Genomic DNA, 14,061 nt, shown 5'->3' on the forward strand with positions numbered 1-14,061 from the left:
GTAGCGCATGTTTTATGTTTGCCTCAACATGCCTGTGCAGGGCAGGGACAGCCTGCCTGCTGAAGTAAAAGCGGCTGGGCACCTTGTACTGTGGGACTGCCAATGCCATCAAGTCACGGAAGCTGTCAGTCTCCACCAGCCTGAACGAGAGCATTTCCAGGGACAACAGTTTGGCAATGCCTGCATTCAGAGCCTGTGCTCGGGGGTGGTTGGCCGAGAATGCCCGCCTTTTCTCCCATGCCTGTACTACCGATGGCTGTAGAGTAGACTGGGAGTGTGAGGATGACTGGGAAGGTGGTGCTGTGGGTGGAATTACACAAGGTCTCTGGGAGGAAGCCAAACCAGCTGTGCGTGAGCTGGAGGAAGAGGCAACACGAGCTGAAGAGGTGGTAGCTGCCGCTGTTGGTTGGCCTACATCTTCAGTGTGTTTCTGTAACTCCACCGCGTGCCTGGTCCGCACATGTTTCCACATATTTGTGGTATTAAGGTTGCTGACATTTTTCCCTCTTTTTACTTTATGATGACACAGCTTGCATTTGACAAAACAAATGTCATCTGCAACTGTGTCAAAAAAGGACCAGGCACTGCAAGTCTTGGGAGCGCCCTTTTTGGCTTTGGAAAGAGACAGGCTCCTAACGGGTGCCAAAGTGGAGGCTACAGGCTCCGCAGTCTTCCCCCTCCCTCTCCCTCTTTGGCCCGTAAGAGGAAGCTCTTCCTCTGAGCTGCTCCCACCACCTTCCTGTTCCTCACGCCACGATGGGTCAAGGACCTCATCATCTCCACTACCCTCTGCCACCAACTGCTCCTCCTGGGTAGTCTCAGCAGCACAGTACGCACGAGAAAGCGGCACCTGAGTTTCATCATCAGATGCGTACTGCGCTGTGGTCACCGGAGGCACTGGCCCACCTGCCTCTTCAGAGTCAGAGAGAAAAAGGTGTTGGGCATCACTGCACACTGCCTCTTCTTCCATTTCTCCAATGCTGCTTGGCTGGCCCCCTGTTTCCAAGCCAAGAGATTCAGAGAACAGAAGTAGAGACGGCTCCTGTCCTGGGCTCTCTGACTGCCTGGCCAGTTTGGCAGGTGGTGAAGAGACAGATGGCTGCTCTCCAGTGCTCTGTGCCTGAGAGGATGTGGCACTAACTGAAGTCGATGCCGAGGCGTTAGCTGCCATCCACCCGACAACGGCTTCAATTTGGTCTTCACGCAGCAGCGGTGCACGGCGCTCTCCGACAAAGCTGCGCATGAAGGACTGTTCCCTGCTGAAACTGAGTGACGACGAGTCACCGGCGCCCGCAGCAGGCACAGAATCACCACGTCCTCTCCCTGCTCCTCTCCCTGCTCCGCGCCCACGCCCACGTGCCTTACTCCCTGCCCTCTTCATCTTGGTTGACAGATAAAGATAAGCAGAAAAGTACTAAGGCCTTAGTGTGCTTATTCCTGTAATGCTCCTCCTAACAGGTGTAAGAAACACTAATGTTGTAAATTGTGGACTAAACTTTATTATTTTTCAAATGTGGCCTACACAAGTGTAAGTTGTGTTTGGTGAACTTAACCTTTTTTTTGGTGCAGATCGGGCTACAGAGCTAGTTTAAATCACACGGAGACCGTGCAGACAGCCGTAAACGGCGCTGCAAGGCCAAGAAACCCTCCTCTAGGTTATCCTATATAGTGTTTTTCCACTATTTAGCTGGATACAAGTGGAAAGACACTAATAGGAATTTTTTTTTTCAAATTTTAAACTGGCTGCACTATTTGAAAAAAAGGAAATTGTTTTTCAAGGTATGAGGCAGTAACGCACCCTGAGCTGAATCCAACCGGCTATGGCTGCACACAGACTACAGGGCGAGCTGCGCTCACACAGAGACCGTGCAGACAGCCGTAAACGGCGCTGCAAGGCCCCCAAAAAAACCTCTAGGTTATCCTATGTAGTGTTTTTCCACAATTGAGCTGGAGACTGGTGGAAAGACACTAATAGGAATTTTTTTTTTTTTCAAATTTTAAACAGGCTGCACTATTTGAAAAAAAGGAAAATTTTTCTCAAGGTATGAGCCAGTAACGAACCCTGAGCTGAATCCAACCGGCTATGGCTGCACACAGACTACAGGGCGAGCTGGGCTCACACGGAGACCGTGCAGACAGCCGTAAACGGCGCTGCAAGGCCAAAAAACCCTCCTCTAGGTTATCCTATATAGTGTTTTTCCACTATTTAGCTGGATACGAGTGGAAAGACACTAATAGGAATTTTTTTTTTCAAATTTTAAACAGGCTGCACTATTTGAAAAAAAGGAAAATTTTTCTCAAGGTATGAGCCAGTAACGAACCCTGAGCTGAATCCAACCGGCTATGGCTGCACACAGACTACAGGGCGAGCTGGGCTCACACGGAGACCGTGCAGACAGCCGTAAACGGCGCTGCAAGGCCCAAAAACCCCCCTCTAGGTTATCCTATGTAGTGTTTTTCCACAATAGAGCTGGAGACTGGTGGAAAAACACTAATAGGAAATTTGAGAAAAAATGTGCAGCAGGCTGCACTAAGAGCAAAAAAGAACAACTGTGTGAGGCAGTGTGAACCCCCCCTGAGCTGAATACAACCGGGTATATGGCTGCACACAGACTACAGAGTGAGCTGCACACACACACACACACAGAGACCTTGCAGAACGCTGTTAAAACAGCGCTGCAAGGCAAGAGCAAGGTGAACAGTGAAGAACACACAGCGTTTTGCTAAATTAGCCTTTGGAAAGGAAAATAAAGCAATTAGCTAGCTCGACTGGCCCTCAGTTAGAACACAGCGTCCTGTCCCTAACTGAAATCACAGCAGAGTGAGCGCAAAATGGCGGCAGCGCTTTTTTATAGTGCAGAGTGACATCATTTCAGCAGCCAATCCCAGCCTTGCCAGTACTTACATGCCCACCATGCTAAACAGGATGTGCCCACACTTTCATTCATTCCTCATTGGCTGCTGCGTTCAATTTGAATTCTGGGAACTTCCGATTCCGGTATCCGATACGCGGGAAGTATCGGAATTCAGTATCGGAATTCCGATACCGCAAATATCGGCCGATACCCGATACTTGCGGTATCGGAATGCTCAACACTAATAATCATTATACAACAACTGTCTGTAATAGTAACATAGTAACATAGTAACATAGTTAGTAAGGCCGAAAAAAGACATTTGTCCATCCAGTTCAGCCTATATTCCATCATAATAAATCCCCAGATCTACGTCCTTCTACAGAACCTAATAATTGTATGATACAATATTGTTCTGCTCCAGGAAGACATCCAGGCCTCTCTTGAACCCCTCGACTGAGTTCGCCATCACCACCTCCTCAGGCAAGCAATTCCAGATTCTCACTGCCCTAACAGTAAAGAATCCTCTTCTATGTTGGTGGAAAAACCTTCTCTCCTCCAGACGCAAAGAATGCCCCCTTGTGCCCGTCACCTTCCTTGGTATAAACAGATCCTCAGCGAGATATTTGTATTGTCCCCTTATATACTTATACATGGTTATTAGATCGCCCCTCAGTCGTCTTTTTTCTAGACTAAATAATCCTAATTTCGCTAATCTATCTGGGTATTGTAGTTCTCCCATCCCCTTTATTAATTTTGTTGCCCTCCTTTGTACTCTCTCTAGTTCCATTATATCCTTCCTGAGCACCGGTGCCCAAAACTGGACACAGTACTCCATGTGCGGTCTAACTAGGGATTTGTACAGAGGCAGTATAATGCTCTCATCATGTGTATCCAGACCTCTTTTAATGCACCCCATGATCCTGTTTGCCTTGGCAGCTGCTGCCTGGCACTGGCTGCTCCAGGTAAGTTTATCATTAACTAGGATCCCCAAGTCCTTCTCCCTGTCAGATTTACCCAGTGGTTTCCCGTTCAGTGTGTAATGGTGATATTGATTCCCTCTTCCCATGTGTATAACCTTACATTTATCATTGTTAAACCTCATCTGCCACCTTTCAGCCCAAGTTTCCAACTTATCCAGATCCATCTGTAGCAGAATACTATCTTCTCTTGTATTAACTGCTTTACATAGTTTTGTATCATCTGCAAATATCGATATTTTACTGTGTAAACCTTCTACCAGATCATTAATGAATATGTTGAAGAGAACAGGTCCCAATACTGACCCCTGCGGTACCCCACTGGTCACAGCGACCCAGTTAGAGACTATACCATTTATAACCACCCTCTGCTTTCTATCACTAAGCCAGTTACTAACCCATTTACACACAATTTCCCCCAGACCAAGCATTCTCATTTTGTGTACCAACCTCTTGTGCGGCACGGTATCAAACGCTTTGGAAAAATCGAGATATACCACGTCCAATGACTCACCGTGGTCCAGTCTATAGCTTACCTCTTCATAAAAACTGATTAGATTGGTTTGACAGGAGCGATTTCTCATAAACCCATGCTGATATGGAGTTAAACAGTTATTCTCATTGAGATAATCCAGAATAACATCCCTCAGAAACCCTTCAAATATTTTACCAACAATAGAGGTTAGACTTACTGGCCTATAATTTCCAGGTTCACTTTTAGAGCCCTTTTTGAATATTGGCACCACATTTGCTATGCGCCAGTCCTGCGGAACAGACCCTGTCGCTATAGAGTCCCTAAAAATAAGAAATAATGGTTTATCTATTACATTACTTAGTTCTCTTAGTACTCGTGGGTGTATGCCATCCGGACCTGGAGATTTATCTATTTTAATCTTATTTAGCCGGTTTCGCACCTCTTCTTGGGTTAGATTGGTGACTCTTAATATAGGGTTTTCATTGTTTCTTGGGATTTCACCTAGCATTTCTTTTTCCACCGTGAATACTGTGGAGAAGAAGGTGTTTAATATGTTAGCTTTTTCCTCGTCATCTACAACCATTCTTTCCTCACTATTTTTTAAGGGGCCTACATTTTCAGTTTTTATTCTTTTACTATTGATATAGTTGAAGAACAGTTTGGGATTAGTTTTACTCTCCTTAGCAATGTGCTTCTCTGTTTCCTTTTTGGCAGCTTTAATTAGTTTTTTAGATAAAGTATTTTTCTCCCTATAGTTTTTTAGAGCTTCAGTGGTGCCATCCTGCTTTAGTAGTGCAAATGCTTTCTTTTTACTGTTAATTGCCTGTCTTACTTCTTTGTTTAGCCACATTGGGTTTTTCCTATTTCTAGTCCTTTTATTCCCACAAGGTATAAACCGCTTACACTGCCTATTTAGGATGTTCTTAAACATTTCCCATTTATTATCTGTATTCTCATTTCTGAGGATATTGTCCCAGTCTACCAGATTAAGGGCATCTCTAAGCTGTTCAAACTTTGCCTTCCTAAAGTTCAATGTTTTTGTGACTCCCTGACAAGTCCCCCTAGTGAAAGACAGGTGAAACTGCACAATATTGTGGTCGCTATTTCCTAAATGCCCAACCACCTGCAGATTTGTTATTCTGTCAGGTCTATTAGATAGTATTAGGTCTAAAAGTGCTGCTCCTCTGGTTGGATTCTGCACCAATTGTGAAAGATAATTTTTCTTGGTTATTAGCAGAAACCTGTTGCCTTTATGGGTTTCACAGGTTTCTGTTTCCCAGTTAATATCCGGGTAGTTAAAGTCCCCCATAACCAGGACCTCGTTATGGGTTGCAGCTTCATCTATCTGCTTTAGAAGTAGACTTTCCATGGTTTCTGTTATATTTGGGGGTTTGTAACAGACCCCAATGAGAATTTTGTTACCATTTTTCCCTCCATGAATTTCAACCCATATGGACTCGACATCCTCATTCCCTTCGCTAATATCCTCCCTTAAAGTGGACTTTAGACAAGACTTTACATAGAGACAAACCCCTCCTCCTCTCCGATTTTTACGATCCTTTCTAAACAGACTGTAACCCTGTAAGTTAACTGCCCAGTCATAGCTTTCATCTAACCATGTCTCGGTTATTCCCACTATGTCAAAGGTACCTGTAGATATTTCTGCTTCTAGTTCTTCCATCTTGTTTGTCAGGCTTCTGGCGTTTGCGAGCATGCAGTTTAGAGGATTTTGTTTTGTTCCAATCTCCTCACTGTGGATTGTTTTAGAAATGTTCTTACCTCCCTTCTGAGTATGTTTTCCTGGGTCGTCTTTGTTCGAGTCTAATGTTTTTCTTCCCGTCCCCTCTTCTTCTAGTTTAACGCCCTCCTGATGAGTGTAGCGAGTCTTCTGGCGAATGTGTGTTTCCCAGGTTTGTTGAGGTGTAGTCCGTCTCTGGCGAGGAGTCCATCGTACAAGTAATTCACACCGTGGTCCAGGAATCCGAATCCTTGTTGTCTGCACCATCGTCTTAGCCAGTTGTTTGCATCAAGGATCCTGTTCCATCTCCTGGTGCCATGCCCATCTACTGGAAGGATAGAAGAAAAAACTACCTGTGCATCCAGTTCCTTTACTTTCTTCCCCAACTCTTCAAAGTCTTTGCAGATTGTCGGTAGGTCCTTCCTTGCCGTGTCATTGGTGCCAACATGTATCAGAAGAAATGGGTGGACGTCCTTGGAGCTGAAGAGCTTTGGTATCCTATCGGTCACATCCTTTTAATGAAAAATTAAATTAATTCTACGAATGCTACACATGTATTTAATGGGAAATAGTTATTTTTTTTAATCAGAAAACATATACATGCTCTCTCCTGTAGAATTTAAGCTAAGATGAGAGGCGATCAGCAGAGTCATGAAGAGACCCCTAAGGTGAGGGGTGATCATCGGGTGTACCAGTGGTCCTATGTAGAGTGCTATGCCAGGTCTCAGGCAAATGACTTATTGCAGTTGATGGAGGAATGGCTCCAGCCTGAGTTTTTTTCCCCACTCGAGATGATGGAGAGAATCGTGGCTGACCGGATGATGAGGGTTCTGCTGGCCGCCATGCAGCGTTGGATCGGGCTAAGGGACCTAGGCACCCTGGAACTGCTGATAGAGTTGATTGACCAGTACAAACCCACTCAGGACGTTGTACCAGATCCCGGGCATGGGGCTAGTAACTGTTCGGGGACACCTGGGCCCATGGTCTGCAGGAACACTCGCCATGAGTCTATGTGTGCCCAGCCATTATGTACTATGGGCACTGTTGACAACAAACCACGATTGTGCCAGGTACTCGTTAACAGGTTCCAAACAGAGGCTCTCCTGGACACGAAGAGTAATGTGACTTTGGACCATAGGTTTCATGTTACCGGGGACAACCCCAAAGGACAGAAAATGCAGGTGATGGGTATCCATGGGGAAATCCGGGAGTACCTGATCGCAGACGTTAATTTTTCCATGCCGTGTAGGGACTGTAAACAGGTGGTGGGAGTGGCAAAGACCCTTCCATATGGGACTGTGTTGGGGAGAGACTCACCCTTGTTTTGGTCCCTGTGGGAGACCAGGGTCAACCCTCTCACGGAAAATGTTGCGCCAGGTGCAGAACCCAAGTATGTTGAGATACTTGCCATAGGGGTCACCAACCTAGGGACAGAGTGTAATCTCGATAGGCTCCCCCTAGAGGTAATGGCAGGAGAAACTGAAAATGTTGTTTCGGGCGTAGAATCCGAAGATGCTAAGATGTCTGCCACAGTAGTTGCCAATTTAGGGATAGAGTGTAACCCCAATAGGCTCCCCCTAGAGGTTGTGGCAGTAGAGGTCATGGGGACCCCTTTGAACCCCGAGCTGGAGGTGTTCCCTGGTAAGTTCGGGACAGCTCAGATCCAGGGTCCCACACGGAGACACAGGTATAAGAAACATGCAAATAGAAAGGGTGCTGGCAAGATCCTGGATTGTGTGGTCACTGAGGCGACTGGGGACGTGCGCACAAGTAACCCTCTGGCACCGGCCAAGGACGTGGCCGGGGGTCAAGGTAAAATAGAGAGCGCGCTCACTATACAGCAGTGTTGGGAGGCTCAGGTTTGGTTGCAGCATAATGCAGATGTATGCTCAGAGTTGCCAGCGCGGTCCGCGGCCTTTCAGCGTGACATAGTCACCGGGGCATAGGTAAGGGTATAGAGGAACCGGTACCATGGGCCCAAATGCAGGCATTTAGGTGACAGAATGAGCTGTGGGGTTAGTGAACCCAAAATAATTAAAGTGGAGACCGCACAAAATATGGCCAAACCTACAGTAAAACATGAAAGTGAGCCTGTCATTGTGATAGAAATATATATATCATATAGATCTCACTTGCATGTATAATCCTCTATAATTATATGTATTCATATATCCACAGCTAATATATACATTATAATCAATGGATTCAAATGGCTGACATAAACTGATATAAGCCAGACAAACTGTATGGGGTTTTCCAAGCAAAAACAGGAACTTAGGCCAGATGTCCTGAAGTAATGTCTAGAATATCGCTGAATCTTGCTGAAATGGCAGATCAACAGTGCCAGATGTATTAAGTGCTGATCTGATGTCTCAACTTTGTCCTAAATGCCGAGAGCTACATTTTAGTTGCTTAATGTGCTTATGTGCATTAATCACAATATTCCATATATATTTAGATAACCAATAACAGAGGAGCTAGACAATATGGTAATTAACTAACCACCCCTAACCACTCCTTTCTATATGCAATTATAAAACTATGTATGTACAATAAATGGTCAGTATTGATGGAATGGTATTGACACAATGGTGTGCAGTCTCATTCTTGAGCGCTCAAAATACTCAGTCTTATTGGGAACGGCCACAGTACACACGGGATAGATTTATCCAACCCAAATTTCCATAACATCAGTAATGGACATCGGGGGTCCCGTAAGGAAGTATGGAGAGGAAACGCAAAGGGGGGATGCATGCGCCGATCGATGGTTCCAGTCCCTACTTTGGTTTCTTAGTGTAGTGTCAGGGGGATGTCATAGGGGCATACAGATGCCCTGTTTCATGCCCATGTGGGGTGATCATCATTGTTCAACCCCACAGGTTTGAACAGGGGAGGGGGATATGTGAGACAGTGACCCCTGTTACAGCTAGGGGGCACTGTTTGTTCTCCCCAGGATGCGCACAGAGGCGTAGTGAGGCCATGAGGGGGCGTTATAGTCACAGGTTTAGCTGTGATTACAATGGTTAAAAGCCCTGTAGTATAGAGAGGTTTTAGAATTGAGGCTGAGGAGTCTCAGGTGTGTCAGGGCCAGAGTGAGGCCTGACAATCCACAGCATTCACAGTGGTGCTGCTGTCCATGATGACTGGTCATGGACGTGGACAGGTCTTGTGCCCAGAGGTGAACCGGAGGTAGACTGTCCTGTGCCCGAAGGAAGGACTGGCGTGTGTCACACATGCAGACAGGAGGATGTCAAGGTCTGTGTAAGGCTCTGAGTAGAGACTGTGATACAGCGGTGCAGGACACCCACGGAACTAGTCAGAGGAGGACTAGCGTGTGTAGTGACTGCAATCTAAAGGATGCTGTTATGAACTGGTGTGAATTGAACACTGAAGTTATATGCACTGAAGTTATATGCATTTGTGTGGATTGGAACCTTTTCTGTGTGAAGACAACATATTAAAGAGACTTTTATGTTTGAACTTTGTGGATCACTGCCTCATCACTGGCTACCGGTGCACTACAAGTTCAGCCACTAGAGGGGCACATGTTAAAATACTATAGAGAAAGGTACATAGAGTTAGGAACCAGTTAACATAGGAGGAGCCAACCATGTATGGGAGAGAGGGTTTTCCTATTTTTAGGCAGAAGGGCAAGGGAGCCCATGCAGGGCAGCTGGACTCTGTAATGTTTAAGGAAAATAGCCCAGCCGCAAATTATGCAGCTGCGGCGACACAAACATAATCTACGAGCGCTCCCAAGATACTCGGAGAACACCCGAGCATGCTCGGAAATCGAGCACACTTGCTCATCACTAATTGTGACTTTTATATACATCACAAAGGATACATTGAAATTCTATGGAAACATCACATAGGATACACTGAAATTCTGCTGTATACATCATATAGGATGCATGTGAGCCACAGGAGTCCAACACTTCCTCTGATGGACCCAATTAGTTTATTGGAATGAACTACATGTAATACAACATTTCCTTACCAGAGGTAATCATTTTTGAGGATTCTTAATCCATGGGAGATGGTCATGTTTGGGAAGCACCTCTTTCCTATGAAGTCAATATATTCTATTAGAGCATATAGAAAGAGGTTATCTTCATGAGACAATACCTTTAATGAATTTCATATTATTCGCTCCAGTCCTACATTCATACATGACGCAAAAATACTCGAATGGTTGATATTGATAATTGACCTTGGCTATGGTGACGGTAAGAATCTCAGTATTTCTATCTTCACGATGCTATGAAATATCATTGCCTCTTATCTCCGTAGGGGATAGAAAAGTGACGTTGTAGACTCTGATATCTCCTATCCTTGGACATTCTCAGAAATTCCTTAGCTGATTATATGCATGATTTTTTCAACAGTGCCAGCTTTGTTAGGTGAATGTAGATCATTTCAGGAATGATTTTCTCATAGAAGCCTGCAAGTCACAGTAGAAGGTAATGGAAGATTGATTTCAGGAGATGAATAAGGACTATATATGAGAGATGTAACCTAAATATGCCCAGGTCATTATCTCTTCTGAGTATAAGATTCACATACCAAATGTTCTGTATGCGAACTTCCCTGAGCTTTATCTGAAATGTTTCCGTTTCTTATGATCTCTTCCTTCAACTTTACATGAATTAGCAGAAGTAATCGGATTATGGTAGCACTTATGATCCCAGTGCAGCTGCTTGTGGTTGGATAAACTCTACACTGGCTAATGACTGAACTTTCCCATAATATGTGTGCTGCACAAGTGCATGAAGTGAAGAATAATGCGCCTAAGTGTGGTTACAGGTCCCTTAAGACAAACATGTTGAGATGGATAGATAGATAGGTAGATAGATACGGTAGGTAGATAGATAGATAGATAGATAGATAGATAGATAGATAGATAGATAGATAGATAGATAGATAGATAGATAGATAGATAGATAGATAGATAGATAGATAGACATTCATTTTGGCACAGATTTTCCCTGTGATATCCAAGTGAGCAATTTTTTGGGTGAAGAATAAATATTCCTTTAGTTTCCGCTTCCTGTTTAATCCCTAACCAAATTGGATAGGGACTAAAGCAGGGAAGCAGAAGCTAAAGGGATATTTATTCTTCACCCCAAAAATTGCTCACTTGGATATCACAGGGAAAATCTGTGCCAAGATGAATTCACAGTAGCACTTGTGGAGATCACAGTGTCGAGTGATAAATAGATAAAAAATCCATAGGAAAGAAAAATGCTGCCACACATAGGTCTTCACCTATGTAGGATGGAGACAGTGTAAAGGAAAAGCCAACCTGATGTTGTGCTGAGTGCACGACTACTATCTGGATTATTAGTGTGGTACTAGATTAAATAAAATTTTACTTTTAATATTAGTATTTTAAAACCAATTTGGACAAGAACAACAGAACAAACACTAGTTACAGACAGTAACAAATATACACCCAAAATTGCATATTCGTCTTTTATTGAGATCTGCTGAGAGAGCGTGTCTGAAACTTAGAGTTATTGTTTGTAGTGGGTGGGCGGTATGGTATGCCGCCGACGGGTTTTGTCGGGTGCACACCGGAAGTGACGGAGTTATTGCAGGCCTGGAACGTAGAGGAATGGAGCCTCTGGCAGACTTGACAGCGTCATCTAGATGACGCACTGGGTGGGCGTGGTTATGACGCCGCAGTATAGGGGCGGACTTCCGCCCTCTTCTGAATTCCCTAGTGTTCTTCCGGTGAGACGCACGTGGAGGAGACGCACGTGGAAGATCCCGGAAATAATAGAGGTAGACTTTTTGGCGTTTAGGGTCATGAGGATTAACCCTTAACAAGTAAGTCACTATAAGTGGCAGAGACAAAAGCGGCGGCAGACCGCAGGATGATTCTGAACAAGAAGGTTCTTTATTCCTTATGAGGGAAACACCTTCCTTCCCCAAACTGGCAATTTATTTATTTATATAACTTTCCTCCCCTGATGATTTGAAAAAATGAAACGCGTTGGGAGGCCACGGGGATAACCTTTGATGCGGTAGTATCCTAATGGTGGGTTCTTAATTTTACGGGGACTGAAGTATACCCGTTTCCCCACATTTTTTGGGGATCAAGTTAAAGCATCTTTCTGGAGCCGTCCGTGAGAGACCAGGAGGAACCTATGCACAAGAATCTGGGTGAGACTGTTCCATTATTTCAGCAGATGTCTTTTTTATTTATGGTCGCCATGCATTATATGACACATATGTAGTACAGCTAGATTCCCTGTTCATTGAGAATATAGAGAACAGTTGCATGAGGCCAAAGGTCACTGCTTTGCTATTATTGCTCAAACTGTAAGAGTCTACTGGTTGAGAGACTTTGGAATTTATTTGAGTAATCTTTTTGATACACCCATAAAAGAGGAATATGCAATTTTGGGTGTATATTTGTTACTGTCTGTAATTAGTGTTTGTTCTGTTGTTCTTGTCCAAATTGGTTTTAAAATACTAATATTAAAAGTTAAATTTTATTTAATCTAGTACCACATCTACCTTACTGTATACAACATTTTGGGATTGATAGAAATTTTTCTTGATCTGCATTATTAGTGGAAGCCTACTGCAGTTTTCATATCCTTCCTGGAAAAATCTTTCCTGGCTCTGAAACGCGTTGTGAATTACTTATTTTATTGATAGGTAAATTAAACCTCTTTTATTCCATTTGTGGTGTTATGGACCTCTGCCACGTTATCATCTCGTACAGATCTATCTCTTCAGGCGGGGAAACCAGCCTAGCAAGCTACAATGCCCAACCAACTCATCATTTTTCTTAGTTTTTGCACTAAACATAGATGATAGTTAGATCAATACAAAGATATGTCACGTGCCAAAAGATGTACAGATAGGTATCTAGATGGATAAATGTGATCTGTTCACTGGGACTAACAGGGATTGAATATTTGTAATAGGGACTAGATGACGTCAAGGTGAAGAAGAACCACCAATGAGATGTCCTTCAATGCCAAGATTGGGTTGCTCAGGAAAGAGGTGAGATTTTTCTGTTGCTATTTTTTTATCTGTATGGGACATTTGAGGACAAACTTGAATCAGACCAAAATAAACATTTCTCTAAACATTTGCCAAAACTTAAGATAATCAATTGGCGCTTTTGTTGAGTCTCAGATTTGAATTTTGATGTCTCTGCCAGGTTTGCGCTGAATGTAGATTATTCATGCTGTTCCCAGCATGGAAATGCCATTCCACGAGGAAACCCATATAGAAATTACTGATCTGTACAATTAGTTCCAAAGGCTTCCTCCTCTGTTTTAGATATCTCTATCAGTAGGGGGGGGCATGGTTTGCTTTTTATTCAGTAGGCATTTGTTGGTTGTATGTTGGAAATGATTAGACATTTGACTGATTCTTTCATCTCTTGCAGGGGGCTTCCAGGGACCCTCTGAACTAAGATGACAGGATTTGGAACCTGAGAGTATGCTCTTTTTGTTCCTCCTAGCCTATCATCAGTCAAATCCAGTATGCAGGTTAATAAGGCTTAAGCTGAAAGGAATGGCGAATATCTGATTGACAAGCCTGAGAACAAAAAAAGTTTTGAGGAAGCCTCAGTGATGTGAAGCATCTATTAATTGGATCGTACATGACATGCAAAGTAACGGTCAAGCCTATTTGAGAAGCGGGTAGCTCATGGCAACCTAGCATAATTACATAATTTCTCATCTTCCAAGTGGAAATAAATTGGGGTTATTGTATGAAGACTAAAGACACTGTGCAGTGGCGTCTGCAAGAGGAATGTCTCCAATCAAAAGTATATTTCAAAATTTGATGATATTTATCATTTAAAAAAAGGGAACAAGGTCAAAATTAGAAATACGTAATTAAAAAATGAAAAACTACAAAAAATAGAATTTCGAAAAATGTAAAAAATATTTACGGTAATAGGTCATTTTAATCCTGTTATAAAAAATGGTTAAATACAGATAGGTTATGTGAATATGAGAAGTACAACTGTAGCAAAGCTGAGAT

This window comes from Ranitomeya imitator, chromosome 5 (genome assembly GCF_032444005.1).
Source record: "Ranitomeya imitator isolate aRanImi1 chromosome 5, aRanImi1.pri, whole genome shotgun sequence".
Classification (NCBI taxonomy): Eukaryota; Metazoa; Chordata; class Amphibia; order Anura; family Dendrobatidae; genus Ranitomeya; species Ranitomeya imitator.